At 43.0% G+C, this 14,073-nt stretch overlaps 1 long non-coding RNA gene across 1 annotated transcript in view; it reads left to right on the top strand.

Annotated features, from left to right (window-relative positions):
- Window positions 1–13,818, top strand: part of LOC123361918 — a 37,085-nt gene extending 23,267 nt beyond the window's left edge. The window contains exon 3 of the long non-coding RNA XR_006576276.1: window positions 13,645–13,818. This is a non-coding gene — a long non-coding RNA (uncharacterized LOC123361918). The remainder of the gene's footprint in view (window positions 1–13,644) is intronic.
- The last annotated feature ends 255 nt before the right edge of the window (window positions 13,819–14,073 follow it).

Here is a 14,073-nt window from a genome sequence, read left to right as displayed (position 1 = left end):
GGGTCATAATTCAAAATGATCTGGACAAATTGGAGAAATGGTCTGAGGTAAACAGGATGAAGTTTTACAAAGACAAATGCAAAGTGCTCCACTTAGGAAGGAACAATCAGTTTCACACATACAGAATGGGAAGAGGCTGTCTAGGAAGGAGTAAGGCAGAAAGGGATCTAGGGGTTATAGTGGACCACAAGCTAAATATGAGTCAACAGTGTGATGCTGTTGCAAAAAAAAGCAAACGTGATTCTGAGATTCATTAACAGGTGTGTTGTGAGCAAGACACAAGAAGTCAGTCTTCCACTCTACTCTGCACTGGTTAGGCCTCAACTGGAATATTGTGTCCAGTTCTGGGCACTGCATTTCAAGAAAGATGTGGAGAAATTGGAGAGGGTTCAGAGAAGAGCAACAAGAATGATTAAAGGTCTTGAGAACATGACCTACGAAGGAAGGCTGAAAGAATTGGGTTTGTTTAGTTGAGAAAAGAAGTCTGAGAGGGGACATAACAGTTTTCAGGTATCTAAAAGGGTATCATCAGGAGGAGGGAGAAAACTTGTTCACCTTAGCTTCTAAGGATAGAACAAGAAGCAATGAGCTTAAACTGCAGCAAGGGAGGTTTAGGTTGGACATTAGGAAAAATTTCCCAACTGTCAGGGTGGTTAAACACTGGAATAAATTGCCTAGGGAAGTTGTGGAATCTCCATCTCTGGAGATATTTAAGAGTAGGTTAGATAAATGTCTATCAGGGATGGTCTAGACAGTATTTGGTCCTGCCATGAGGGCAAGGGACTGGACTCGATGACCTCTCGAGGTCCCTTCAAGTCCCTTCTCTCTCTCTCTATGCCTTTTTGTATCTTCTTCATCTTGGTAAATTATGAAAACCAATAGTCAGATTCACTTTTATAGTCACTTTCAACTATATGTGCAAATTAATTTATAGTGGTTAATAGGTTTTTAATGAAGTTGATCATCTTAGAAAGTGAGAGAAGATCTAACAGAGCTATGATTTCTTTAAAACTTTAGGAAGATGGGAACTCACCATGGTGTATGAACTTTCAGCCTACATGGCTGCTAAATATAAAGATCTATATGTCAAGGTCTGTGGAAACCCAAACAACCACAGTTACACATTATACTCCCTCACAGGTTGGTCTCATGAGAGAGAATTTGAGTATTTTTAAACATTTGGTATAAGTCATTCATCTCATCTTGTACTCCCTCTGTTCCTGTGTGGAGGGAAGGCATTTGATCAGGTGGAATTGGAATATTAGTTTTATATATGAAAACTGCGAAATGCTGGCCCACTACGAATCAAATGGATAAGACTGCAGTTGGTCCTGGATAAAGCATCAATCTTCCCTGTTGGAATAAAATCCCAATCCTTAGAATGTCGAAGGTTACCAAACAGGTTTGACCATTGTCACTATGATTTTTTTGTAATGGCGTTGGAGCTCTTGCAGAATCAGTTGGAAAAAAATTGTAAATTTCTGGAGTAGGGACAGAGGAGGGAAGCAAAAGACATTTGCTATGGGAATTGCACCCTTCTCCTGTTAACTAGTACAGATAAGTCTGCAATTCAGACCAAATAATTTTATACCCTTTTATATTTTGAAAGTAAAATGGCAAAATGTAATCTTTGTCCTAACACTTCCCTAATATTCTAGTATTTAAATCCTAGTATTTCAAATGACATGAAGTTATTGGATATTTTGTTAAACGAAGGATTAGATATTATGGAAAATTTATCCAGTGATATAACCAGTGAAAGCCTACCCTTGTGCAATTATGCAAATTTCTCATTGTGAGGTCAAACTCAAAAACAATAAAAAGAATAACTCTGAAGTTTTATTAATTTTAACATGTCTATTAAAAGTTGAATAATTTAATACTAAGTATTGTAAGGATGTTTGAGTAAGAACATATAAAGTGATTAGTGTTTTAGCAAAAATACAATCTCTCTTTAGTCTGTAACAATGTGAAAATAAAAAAGCTGTAGGAAATATTTTCTTTTATAGGGAGAATGAGCAGGAAAAGCCTCCAGGAAAAAATCCCTGCTATCTTTATACGTTTGCAAAATTGTTTTAACTTGAGAAGCAATTAACTCGAGATGATATGAAATTTTACATACATTCCTGCTCATCTAAAGCACCTAAACTTACTCCTGTATTTTTTTTCAGTATTTGAAGACTTGCATCCTCCTCTCATCCTCTCCTCTAATCTCTGTACATGATATTACTTGGACTATCTTATCCCAGTTGTGCATTTCAGCCTCTCAGAGATGTGAATACAAGTAAATCATATATTTTGAAAGACAATAGTCAGATATATTGGACTATACAACACGATATTGTGAGTCTAAGGTGAAATTATGCCTATTTAAAATATTACAAAGAATCCCATATACTTGTTAAAATGTGGTGTACTGGACAATGATGTTTGCTAGAGGTGTCATCAGGATAGAAATTTGGCACCTCTTATTTAGGAGCATTCTAACATGATAAATGCTACATGACTTTTCTCCAATCAACGGGATTAAAAAAAAATCATATGCATTTGTTGGTCTTGGTTATGCAAAGAGATTGTCTAGCTTACGGATCAAGCTCTTGTGTCCCAGTTTTCCAAGATCAGTTCGTTGACATTAGAGAAACTGCCTCATATGAATATCTTGTTCATGAAAAAGTTGAAGACATTAATTTGATATAGGTAAGAATTTCTTTTATCTAAACTCTCAAGGATATTTAGCAAAGATGCAGATTGAACATAGTTGGTGGTGGTGTCCATAGTTTGTTTCCCTCCTTCTGTCTGCTTAAAGGTTTGAGACATCCTATATTACACCAAAATCAATACAACATGACATGAGTGACCAATAGAGCTGATCGTTTTTTGGGTTTGTTTTGTTTTTAATTTCAAAGTTGGTTAAAAAATCATGAAATTATTTTTGATCAGCTCTAATGACAATCCTATACAAAATCGCAAATAGTCAGCCTAGTTAAAACAAAAAGTTAGAACAACCCATTGCACAAACAATTTTGAATAACTAACAAATCTGGGGGAAGGAAAGGGAGGAAGAGGCTTTTCATGGGGACAGCACACATACAGAAAGAAAGGGTCTAAAGTTATCATTATCTGCCATTGGTAATTCACCAATCTCCGTCCTGGACAAAATGAAGCCAAAATCAAGCCAGTTTGTATGTTGCAATGCAGTAGAGCAATGTCAGGTCCTTGTAAACATTATCTTGGTTTGGTAATCCATAAGAGAGAGATTTTTTGTATTGAATTCTACTTGAGGTCATTGCAGAGGTCTTTCTGGAAAGCAGTTAGTATGCTGGCAGAACTTTATTTTGCCATGTGTCTCAACACTAGAGCATCCATTGAAGGGCAGGCCAGCTAAGCGTGCTGATTTAAGAAGGAATTATGTTGTTTGGATTAGCCTATTAAAGGAAGTTTCATCAAAGTGAGGTGCTTCTCATTAACACTCTTCTCAGGGAATATAGTCTTCAAAGAATTGTCTTAAATGTATTAAATAAGTGTTGAACACTTAATTTCAGTACAGCCATTCATTCACAAATTAAAAATTGACAGTAAATACACAAGTAACTACATGGCAATTTACTTTGGCAGTTCCTCTCTGGCTCGGAATTAAAAAAAAAGTCACACTTTTTCATCTTGTTAAATGATTCTTCAGAGCTGCATGAGCCAGTAAAGGTCATAAAGCTAAAAATTCATGGATAGAACTTAGCTTCCACTATCTTAATGTGTGTTAGGAAATTTAGTTTTTCTAGCCCACTTAAATAAACTACTATTAAAGAAAAAAGTTTCCAGAGTTTTCAAGAAAACACTTTCACTTGTAAAAAAAACTGGTGTCCAAATCTTTTTGCTAGAGTTCAAGCAAATAGCGTCAATGATAAGTGGCCCAAATACAAAATGAAAATTTCAGTAGCAGAATACCGTTCACTTCAAAATGTATAAATGTTTTTTTTTAATTTTTGTTACTTATAGTGAATTGAGGCTCTCTTCCTGCTGACATGTAGAATTTTTAAGCTTGTGATATGTTGTTAATTAATTCTGTATATGCCATTCGCAGTGCATTGCCTATTCCTTTCGAAAAAAGTTTGGCATAAATCAGTATTGGTACTTACGTATTTTTTGTACAACTCAAGAATAGATAGAGGGAACTGTTGATTATAGTACTGTACTTTAGAACATTATAAAGCTACAATTATATATGTGTACACATGACAACATCTTTTCCTGATATCTCTCCTGTTTGCTCTACTTAGTATGATGTTTTCAGATGGGCATCCCACTGAAATCAGTGAAATATTGGAGTTTACCTAGTACTTCTATTAGCAGATGAGATACATGTCCAAGTGAAGATGCCCAATAGCTACAATCCTATAACCTTAATATCCAGTAGGGAATCTCTTGACCTTCCAAGTGATTTCCATTAAGCAATATGGAGTCCCTACCAAACTGTACTCCAGTTTGGCCACCTAGGGTTGGTCACCTTTAAATTAAAATGCCTTATATACTGCAAGAAAAATGTTTTAATTTCTACCTTAAAGTCTATGGATTAAAGCATCTAGAATACAGAACTGATTTTTTTAATAAAACAAGTCCTACTTTCACATGGTTATACTGTCACATACATAATTTTTATCAGAGGTAATTAAATTAACAATATTTGTAAAGGTTAGTGGCTTCATTTTTTTTTCCAAAGGAGGCGAGCGTCTGCAACTCTGAATTACATTTTTACATATTTTGTTCATTAACTTATGCACTCATGACAAGCATGAATGCACTTAACCCTGTGCTTAATTTTAATATATGATTAAGTCCATCCTTATTTGCAAAGCAGTTAAATATGTGCTTTAGATCTATTGAAGGCATAAGATTTTAAGCATGTTCTTAAAAATAAGTCTGTTTAAGTGCTTTGCTGAATTAAGATCTTAGTGAGTGCCATTTTGCTGGACATTCTGTATACTGTATATGCACAAAGTACGAAAGGTATTGTAATTAAATAAACGTATTAGTGTCAGTTTATTTTCTGTGTAAACATATTAGATGTGGCTGTTGCTATTTTTAAAAAATGTTATTTTGAAGTATAAATATTTCTCACTGCCTGATTATTAAACACAGTTCTGTATATGTGCTGGTGAGTATTGTGTACATTGCTGCATTCGTACCTTGCAAGGATGAACAATACCATTAATTCAGCTGCTTGATTTGCCTTTTATTCTTCCTTACTTTAGAAGTAGTTCTTCCTTCTGCCCCACATTTGTGAAAAGCTAAATTTATGGCCTGTGTTTTCCAGCTGAAGATACATGGGCCTTAAAGTATATATGTGATGATGAGCATCACACATGTGGAAACCATCTGACTAAACAACGGGATGATCTAGCTTTATGTGAGCACGCTATAAGGGTTGCCAATTTTCACTGATGTATTGTTTGTTTTTAAATTTAGAGGACAAGTCTTCCTTTATCAGGTATATTCTTTTTCAGATATGTAATCAGTTAGTTTTGAAAAGATTGACCACAATCTTTTCCCATTGCCCTGTCCTCACAACCTGGGACATGTCCTCCAGATGCACTTTGAGTGAAAAGTACGAGCTTGATACTCTATGCCCTCCTCCGTGGTCATCTCATAAATACCATTCTTCTAGTTAAAAATCTATTGTAGACTTTAAGGTCAGAAGGGACCATTATGATCCTCTAGTCTGACCTCCTGCACAACGCAGGTCACAGAATCTCACCCACCCGCTCCTGTAACAAACCCCTAACCTATGTCTGAGTTATTGAAGTCCTAAACAAGCCAAGCTCTTTCGGTCTCCTTTCATAAGACAGGTTTTCCATTCCTCGGATCATCCTAGTAGCCCTTCTCTGAACCTGTTCCAGTTTGAATTCATTCTTCTTAAACATGGGAGACAAGAACTGCACACAATATTCCAGATGAGGTCTCACCAGTGCCTTGTATAACGGTACTAACGGTACTAACACCTCCTTATCTTTACTGGAAATACCTCGCCTGTTGCATCTCAAGACCGCATTAGCTTTTTTAACGGCCATATCACATTGGTGGCTCATAGTCATCCTGTGATCAACCAATACTCCCAGGTCCTTCTCCTCCTCTGTTACTGCCAACTGATGTGTCCCCAATTTATAACCAAAATTCTTGTTATTAATCCCTAAATGCATGACCTTGCACTTCTCACTATTAAATTTCATCCCATTACTATTACTCCAGTTTACAAGGTCATCCAGATCTTCCTGAATGATATCTCAGTCCTTCTCTGTATTAGCAATACGTCCCAGCTTTGTGTCATCTGCAAACTTTATTAGCACATTCCCACTTTTTGGGCCAAGGTCAGTAATAAAAAGATTAAATAAGATTTGTCCCAAAACCGATCCCTGAGGAACTCCACTAGTAACCTCCTTCCAGTCTGACAGTTCACCTTTCAGTATGACCTGTTGTAGTCTCCCCTTTAACCAGTTCCTTATCCACCTTTCAATTTTCATATTGATCCCCATCTTTTCCAATTTAGCTAATAATTCCCCATGTGGAACCATATCAAATACCTTGCTGAAATTGAGGTAAATTAGATCCACTGCATTTCCTTTGTCTAAAAAATCTGTTACCTTCTCAAAGAAGGAGATCAGGTTGGTTTGGCACAATCTACCTTTTGTAAAACCATGTTGTATTTACCATTACTATTGACCTCAATGTCCTTAACTACTTTCTCCTTCAAAATTTTTTTCCAAGACCTTGCATACTACAGATGTCAAACTAACAGGCCTATAGTTACTCAGATCACTTTTTTTTCCTTTCTTAAAAATAGGAACTATGTTAGCAATTCTCCAGTAATACGGTACAACCCCTGAGTTTGTTACTGATTCATTAAAAATTCTTGCTAATGGGCTTGTAATTTCATGTGCCAGTTCCTTTAATATTCTTGGATGAAGATTATCTGGGCCCCCCAATTTTGTCCCATTAAGCTGTTCGAGTTTGGCTTCTACCTCAGATGTGGTAATATTTACCTCCCTATCTTCCTTCCCATTTGTCATCCTACCGTTATCCCTAAGCTCCTCATTAACGACAGACAAAGTATTTGTTTAGATATTGGGCCATGCCTAGATTATCCTTAACCTCCACTCCTTCCTCAGTGTTTAGCGGTCCTACTTCTTTCTTTGTTTTCTTCTTATTTATATGGCTTGTGGCAAATTGCCAGCACTATTACGATGAGTCTCGTGCTTTCTCTTCTTTGGGGGGGGGGTTCAGGGCACCATTTTTTGCCCCTAAATTGGAATATTAATTGCCCCACTAGTGTCCTAGAGGAGGGGAGTGGAGAGGGAGGGACCCAGCCCCACCCTCTACTCCAGGTCCCAGCCCAGGGGCCCTGAGGATAGTGGTGAACCACTTGAACTGACAGTTCCTTCCCCTGGGCTACTTCCCTCTCCTGCCATTCAGCTTGTGGGGGGCTTCTTGCCCTCCTTCTGCACAAGCCAGGTGCCCCTTACCTAGGGCCTAGGATTTCTTAGCCCACCGCAGCACTTCTCCAAACTGTCCTCTGCTTCCTTTCAAACTGTTCTCTATTCCAACACCAATCTTTTCTGCTCCTACTCCCACACTGTCTGATTGAAGCAGTGGTTTTTATCATGTGACTGACTGCAGATGCTCTAATTGGCTTCAGATGCTCTAGTTAATCTATAGCAAACTTTCTTCTCCTTACAGGGAATAAGGCTCCCTTCTAACGCTCTCCTGCTGCCCTCTGGCCATGCTGTATCACAGGCTATAGAACTTTTTACTATTGGTTTTAATTCCCTTTGCAAGGTCCAACTCTACATGGCTTTTGGCCTTTCTCACTTTATCCCTACATGTTCTGACCTCAATAAGGTAGCTTTCCTTGTTAATCCCTCCCACCTTCCACTCCTTGTAAGCTTTCTGCTTTTTCTTAATCACCTTGCACAGGTTTCCTTTCAACAGAGCAGTCCTTACAGTCTGTTAAAGAGAACTTGTATGTTTCTGAAGTTCTGTCATGCTCAAAAGAGGATACTGAGCATATTACCTCCTCAGCACTTGCTAGCTCTGAGGAGCAAGAAACCAAATACTGTATTGAATCCCAGTCTTCTGCAATTCAGGGAGAACTATTAATGCTGAGCCACCTTAGAACATCTCTTTGACATAACAGATATGTTTGTATTTCTATTACTAAAATGATTGAGGACATGCTGAGCAAACTCTTGAGTTACAGCTGTGGCCATTTAGCTGTTAGAACAGGTAATTCTAGCAGATGGCATGCTAGCAAGTAACCCACTCTAATTAGAATCTGTTATGAAATCTAGCAAAGGTTCAATGGTGAGAAGTCATCTATGCACTTTAAAGGCACCAGTCTTCGCACACTGTAAAAGCATTAAAACAAATCAAGCCAATTCTTTCTGCTGCTTAATTTTTGCTGTGAAAACCTGAAGGAAAAATAGACCTTTACTTCACAACACTTACTTTTGGGAAGCTAACTATAAAGTAACAATGTGTTTGATCCTAAGACCGGCTGAATGTGTAGAAATCACTAACATCGGTAGAAAATACAAGTGTTCTGTGTAACAAGATGAGGTCCAAAGTTAGTCATGTTTTGTTATAAAAGTTAACAATGTATAGTAATACCTAGGGAATCTAATGCTTTTCTTGGGTTTCCAGAAGTGGCAGTTAATTTTATATTGTATTTTAAATGCATGCCTCATTATGAATGCTCCTTTTAAAAAATAATCAATCTCTGTCAGCCCTACTTCTGTTCGAGGGTTTAGGGGCTCTTGAAGGGGCTGCCTGGGGAAGATGACCAGGGTCTATGTCCTTTCCTGTCTAGCTACTTCAGCTTAGCTTCAGGCTAACTCATTGGCTGCCCTCCTGGAACCAACTTCTGATTGGCTAGTGGAACATTTATTAAATCCAACGTGATTCCTACAAAGCCACTGGTGTCAGAGTGAAGGGATGGATTATTTCACTCACTGTGTGAACTATATGAAATTGTTGTTACCTCTAATACTGTTTACTAATGGATTGCAGACTTTCCCCCCTTTTTTATAGGAAAGCTGATATGGTAGCTGGGTGCAGTGCCGTAACAAGGGTGAGGTGAGTGAGGCACTTGCCTCAGGCGCACAAAGCCGAGGGGTGCAGAAAGTGGTGGAGAGGGGAAAAAAAAAAAGCCGCTGGCACAGAAATATTTATATAACCGGGGTGATCTCCCCCACAGCCAGGGCCGGTGCAAGGAAGTTTCACGCCCTAGGCGAAACTTCCACCTTGTGCCCCGCCCCCCCAGCCCCGTGGCAGCTCTGCCCTGAGGCGCCCCCCCCCACGGCAGCTCCCCGCCCTTGCCCTGAGGCGCCCCCCCCGTGGCAGCTTCCCCCCACCCCCTGAGAGCTGTGCGGCACCTCCCCCCACACCTCACCTCTGCTCCAGAAGCCCTGCTGTTGCGCCCGTCGCCGGGCTCATGCCACGTACACTAAGCAGAGCTGCGGAGCTCTGCCCAGCCACCGGCGCCACCGCCAGCAATGAGAAGAATCGCATGGGATGGAGCGGCTGCTGCGCTGGGAGGTAGAAGGAGCCTGAGCCGCTGGCAGGAAGCCCGGGGGTTCCCCTGGGTCAGCGCGCTGCTGGCAGCCCAGGGCACGCTGACCCGGGAAACCCCTGGGCTGGCTGCCAGCGGCTCAGACTCCCTCTCCCTCCCAGCACAGCGGCTGCTGAAATGCTTTAAAAAAAATTGGGGGCGCCACTTTTTGGCGCCCCCAAATCTTGGCACCCTGGGCAACTGCCTAGTTGGCCTAAATGGTAGCACCGGCCCTGCCCACAGCCCCACCTGCGGCCACCCTGTGCCTCCCTGAGTGTCCCCGGACCCTGACTTGCTCCCCCACCTTCCTGGACCCAGAGCAGAGCAGCTCCATGTTGCCTCCCTGCAGCAGCTGCTGCCGCAGAGTCCTAGTGCCCCGCATCTCACTGCCAGGGCAGACTGACTCTGAGCCTGCCCTTCCCCTTCAGACCCTTTCATGTTTCAATGGGACCCTCCAGCAGAATAGGTCCCCCTCCCCCCCCGCCCACAGTCACAGCTCCTGCCCCATCACCCACCCCCAGTGAGGCTACAGTCAGGGGCAACAGCAGGGGAGGAGGCACATGCAGCACCCCCCTGGCACCCACCACGGGGGAGGCGAGGGAGATTCTTGGACCTGAGAGGGGCCCTAGGAGCACCTGCAGTGACAGTGGTGGGGGTGAATGTGCTGCTGTGGGGAGGCAGGAAAGGGGGACTCCTCCCCCAGAGCTCGCTGCTGCCGTCAGGGAAAGGGCTGGGAGGAGTCCTCCTCTCTGGCCCCTGTCCCGGAGCAGCCTGCCTGCACCCCAAACTCATCCCCAGCCCTGCCCCACCCCAGAGCCCACACCCCCAATCAGAGCTTTCACCCCCCCACCACACCCTCATCCCTCTGACCCTGCCCTGAGCCCCTCCAGTACCCCAAACACCTTATCCCCAGTCCCAGCCAGAGCCCTCATCCCCCCCACACCCTGACCCTCTGCCTGAGCCCCTCCAGCACCGCAAACCTCCCATTCCCAGCCCCAGCCAGAGCCCTGACCCCGACTCTCGCCCTGAGCCCCTCCCACACTCCAAACCCCTCATCTGCAGCCACAACCCCCATCTCTCTGCACCCCTCCCATCCCCAAACTCCCTCCCAGAGCCTGCCCCCCAATCCCCTACCCCAGCCTAGGGCCTGCACCCCAGACCTCCTCCCTCCCAGAGTCTTGGGCGGGTGGGGGGTGGAGTTTAGGTGGGGGCAGGTTCTCAGCACCACCAAAATTTCTACAAACCTGCCACCCCTGATCCTTCCCTGCAGAACTGAACTCCCAGCATTCTCAGGACACATGCTGATTCCTAGTGGCCACTGCTGATATCCAGCACCTCCCTCCTCTCTTAACCTGTGAGTCCCTCTCTGAATTGGAACTGGACTGGAACCAAAGACCATCTTGGAAGCAACATTACCAGCCCAAGCAGTCAAAAATCATGAGTTAACCCCCGCAAAATCACAGGCTCTAGTGCTGCCGCTTCATTCATTCTTCGACGACAATTCGGTGGCGGGTCCCTCAGTCCCTCTTGAAGGGAAGGGCCTGCCGCCGAATTGCTGCCACCGAGCCGGCCCTGGGGGAGGGCGCAATTTTATATTCTTGCCTCGGGCGCAAAAATACCTAGTTACGGCTCTGGCTGGGTGTTACATCTATAAAGGCTGAAGTTTAGAGAATTGGCAGGAAAATTATTATAAGACATTTGGCAATAAAATGGGGGCGGGGCGGGAGGAGTGTGTTTCTTTCAGTGGAGATCAGGGACTTTGGTGCTGTGGAACAGTGAAGTCAATCATTAGAGGAGACCAGATCAGTCTGAGGCTATTCTAACCTTTATGAAGGTGTACAATCAATTTGCTTAGGTCAGACTTTGGTAAGACACATGGTCCACAAAAATTGGCCTGAAGGGTATATTTTGATTATCAACTGGAACAAGACTGGTTGCAGGCACTCCTTACTGCAAGAAACACTCTTTGTATCTCATCCTGCTGAGTGTTACACTTAGTGAAATTGGGACCTCTGCCATTTTTATTTTTTTCAGTTGCAGTGCAAATATCTTTCATGTGTCATTATTGGCTACTGCAAAACAAGAAATGTCTGATTCTTTGAATGCTGTAACTCAATTTGTTCTTAGTTCACTTTAAAACTAAGGCAAGATACTGTTATACTAAAGTGAATGTTTAACTTTTCAGTGTATAGTGATAAGCTTTACTTATACATCTGCTGAAATAAAATGCATATGCAATATTAGCATTTAGATTCCACTAATTCCGAAGCCCCAGTCATGTTTGGGGCTTCACTGTGGTAAACACTGCAAAAACATCAGAATGCACTCTCCTACCCCGAAAAACTTACAGTCTTAATAGAGAAAACAGAAGGGGGGGGGGAAACTCACTAGAGGTGCGCATTGTTAAACTGACCCAGGACCATTCTATAGAGTCACCGCTCAGCTGTGAGTGGACCCAGTTGGTGGGTCCCACAAGATTTCAGACCAACTGGGTCTGTATATGCGCTAATCAGTGTTTCTAGTTCTAGTTTCCTAGGGCATGGTCCTGGGCTCAGACCTCTTATCTGACACTCTTCCTTGGGGTGGGGTGAGGTGAGGTGCTGCTGCCTGGCTGACTTGAAACCAGTGTCTGAGACCGCGTAAGGGCCCGCCACTCACTTTCCCAGAATCCCTTAGAGCGCCACCTACACTGTGAACACTAGGGGACTTCTAGTTTAACTTCTTCAGGAACAGAATAGCAAGAAACAAAGGACCACAGGCATAGCAAAGGTATTTCTTATGCCTACTTTTATAGCACTTGAGAGTTACAGATTGTTGAAAACATCAAAAGTCTTGTCACAACCCTTTCCCAGTTTGGTCTCACCCCTTCTGTGAGTCTGAGGTTTGTTGGCATTTCAGGAAGGGCAGAGTTCCTCCTGCCCTCTCTTTCAAGTCATTCTGATGTGTCAGTAATTGCTCCCCCCTGCATAGGACAGAACTCCACACTTACATGGGGCATCCATCTCTGTGCCATGTGCTCAAACTGATGTAACCTCATTTGGAGTTTGCCGGCCCTGGGAGCTACAGACTAAGCCTCTAGAGGTCCTACTTACAGCACTGCAATTACAATAGCTACCTGAGCTCTCTGACACCATTTCTCTGCCTGCTTGGAATCGGGTAAAGACAGACTAGTGTAGAAACTCTTGCTGAGGCAAATAGGGAGGCTTCTGCATGGAGTGATCTGGGCAGCAGTTTGATGGACCAATGATGAGCTAGGGCTGCTCAGAGAGGGACAGCCTGACTCCGAGACCAAGAGACAATTTTTGAGCTTTGAGTCTGGGAGCTGAGAGAAAAGCAGAACAGCTCAGGGAGTCTTTGAACTACTGTGGGAAAGTTGCATGGATCAGGCAGCTCCAGCCCCATGGAAACCAGCATTTGAAGTGGCAGAGATCTGACCTAGTGCTGATTACTGAGGGCCAGACAAGACTTCCACAAGACTCCAGACCAAGGCAGGGGTGCTGGAACAATTTGCTGGTTCAGTGGGGTGGGGTGCTGGTTCAGTGGTTCAGAGCGACTGAACCAAACTGTAAACCTGTTATAAGATGGAAACCACTTCCACTAGTTCCAGCACCTATGCACAGAAAGCCTGTGAGTTTGGTAGGAACAAGGAGAGGTCCCTTCCTCACCCAGTGATGAAGACACAGTAAGGGACCCCTTTTATTTAATGCCTGACAATGATAGAACTCATCTCAGAACTCCATCTCAGTGTACCATTTGCCTGGGAAGGTACCAGGAAGGGAGCTGGGGATTGGGAAGAATTGTGAGTGTTGGGAGGTGGGGAATTATTTATTATTTTTAGTACTTATTAGTTAACCCTAATCCTTTCCTTCCACAGATCCTATTTCCATATTCCCGGAAAATCCCCCCTTTGTTATACTGTTAACTTTTGGATATCTCATTTGTTTGCTGGGGTTTCTGTCTATGTACTTTGTTGTGTCCTGGGTTTTGAAGTCTCTGCATTTTGTAGCATTATTCATTTTGTTAAGTGACAGCACTCCTTGTGTCTTAAGCCCAGTGAGAGTCACCTTGTGTGGAGGCACAAGGCACTGGAAAAAGAACTCAGGACCCAATCCATGAAAGAAGAGGAGAACAGCCCCTTCAAGCAAGCACTGAAGAGGAGGCTTGAGCCACACCATGGGAAGAAGGGCTACAATGAGAAGCCCCCTTCCTGTGGGCCCCTGCATAGAGAGATTATCATTCCTTAGAGTGGAGAAATAATTGAGACAAAGTTGTTGGCCCTAGATTGCAGTCTTGATGGCTCTCAGTGACATTCCTTCACCCTAACGAGGAGCAGCTGTCAGGGTTCCCTCAAACAAGGCAGACCTTGTGCTCAACACATTACAAAATAGAATTGATAATTTGATACAGATAACCACTAGGTCACCTCTTAAGTCTTTTATTTTGGATTTTGATATTCCCAAGCCAATTGTTCATGTGCC

The sequence above is a fragment of the Mauremys mutica genome, chromosome 1 (assembly GCF_020497125.1).
Source record: "Mauremys mutica isolate MM-2020 ecotype Southern chromosome 1, ASM2049712v1, whole genome shotgun sequence".
NCBI classification, from domain to species: domain Eukaryota; kingdom Metazoa; phylum Chordata; order Testudines; family Geoemydidae; genus Mauremys; species Mauremys mutica.
The sequence above is the reverse complement of the archived record's forward strand: the minus strand, read 5'-3'. Positions and strand labels throughout refer to the sequence as shown.